Genomic DNA, 2,133 nt, shown 5'->3' with positions numbered 1-2,133 from the left:
TGAACTGAGCACAGAACTACACTGTCTCACACCAGCCACTGAATGTTTCATTCAACCCAGAAATAATTCAGGCTGTTTCTGCTCATTACTGATTGGCTAGAACTAATTACATGCCCTACCTAACAGTGAAGAAGGTGGGGCAATGATCTTCCTATATGTCCAGAAGGATGGGAGGAGTGGGCAAGGTTGGGTACTAGAAGTATCTGCCAGAATAGTGAAAATGAACTTTAAGCAAAATTATTAACCTCTTGTCACCAGTATTCATTGTCTGGGATGCTTTCAAATGCAACTGCTTTCTTTCCCCCATAAACTAATGGGGCATATTAATATTTCTTATTAAAGTCCAGTGTTCTAGTTTGCTAATGCTACCAGAATGCAAAACACCAGAGATGGATTGGCTTTTATAAAGGGCGTTTATTTTGTTACACAGTTACAGTCTTAAGGCCATAAAGTGTCCAAGGTAACACATCAGCAATTGGGTACCTTCACTGGAGGATGGCCAATGGTGTCTGGAAAACCTCTGTTAGCTCGGAAGGCACATGGCTGGTGCTTGCTCCAAAGTTCTGATTTCAAAATGGCTTTCTCCCAGGATGTTCCCCTCTAGGCTGCAGTTCCTCAAAAATGTCACTCTTAGTTGCACTTGGGGCATTTGTCCTCTCTCAGCTTCTCCAGAGCAAGAGTCTGCTTTCAATGGCCATCTTCAAACTGTCTCTCATCTGCAGCTCCTGTGCTTTCTTCAAAGTGTCCCTCTTGACTGTGGCTCCCCTTCAAAAATTCACTCTCAGCTGCACTGAGTTCCCTCTGTCCGTCAGCTCATTTATATGGCTCCAGTGACTCAACTTAGACCCACCCTGAATGGGGGGAGCAACACCTCCATGGAAATTATCCAGTCAGAGTCATCACTCACAGCTGCGTGGGGCCCATCTCCAAAGAAACTCTCAAAGAAATCTAATCAAAACTGATAATGTCTACCCACACAAGATTACATCAAAGATAACGGCATTTGGGGGACACAATATATTCAAACTGGCCTATCCAGTCTCCAATTATTTTCTGATTCTCTTTCACTTATAATTGTGATTTATGCAAATTGATCAGTAATTTTTTTTCTGGACGAACAGGCTGCAAATTAATCCACATTCATATATATGAAATCAAAGGTGACAAATAATGAGGAAATATCCAGTAATTTTATATCAATAAACTATTGTTACAAGGTAGAAAGTAACCGTTTTTTCCCTAGGAGTAATATAGAATGGAATGAACAGCCTATAAAGGGATCAGGAAACGGCTTTTTTCTTCTCATGCCTCTGAAACCAACTGGTGAAATTAGGAAAGTTATTCTTAAACATACTGTGTCTCAGTCTCCTTGGGGGACTATGATAGTTCAAAACATTTGCAGACATCTTAAAACCCAAACAATCACACTCCACCAGACCATGGATCCTATGTTTAAAATGCCTGTAACAAATAGTATTTCAATTAGTTTTATGTTTGCTGAATCGTAAGAAACCTGAGCATGTAGCACAAACAGGAGACTTTTATGTCGCACATAACAAGAATTCTGAATATAAGCAAGTCAGGGTTCATGTGACTGTTTGACAGCTCCATAAATATCAGAACTTAGGCCTTCATCAGTTCCCCTATCAATGGCTCTTTTCCTTGATGTTTCTTATTGTTTTATTGCATTTTTATTAGAAACAAAGAAGAGTGTTTGAAAATCCAAAGGGCAAGAAGCAAGTTACAAAAATGTGTGCCAGGTGGGCCTTTTGCTTTTTATTAATCAAACAATTGCTTTCATGGAAGTTCTATACCAACAGATCACTGCCTGAAATATTAACATAGCAAACTCTAGCTGAAAGAAAATCTATTTTTAGTTAATAAGTAAGGAAAGAAGAATGGGAATTGATTAGGCAACCAGAAGTGTCTGCCATGGATAATAATTTATGGTTACATTTCACACTTCTATTCCAGAGGTTTAAATACCACCCTACCCCCTTTTTGTTTTCAAAAAATATTGAAAGGACAGCACACTTAATTATAGTAACTATTTTTCATTGTCAGGCTTGAATAATGTCCCCCCTTAAAGTCATTTTCAAATCTTAATCTATATCCTTGTGGGTGTGATCCCAT

This window comes from Choloepus didactylus, chromosome 14 (genome assembly GCF_015220235.1).
Source record: "Choloepus didactylus isolate mChoDid1 chromosome 14, mChoDid1.pri, whole genome shotgun sequence".
In the NCBI taxonomy this organism is placed as follows: Eukaryota; Metazoa; Chordata; class Mammalia; order Pilosa; family Megalonychidae; genus Choloepus; species Choloepus didactylus.
This window is presented reverse-complemented; position numbering follows the sequence as displayed.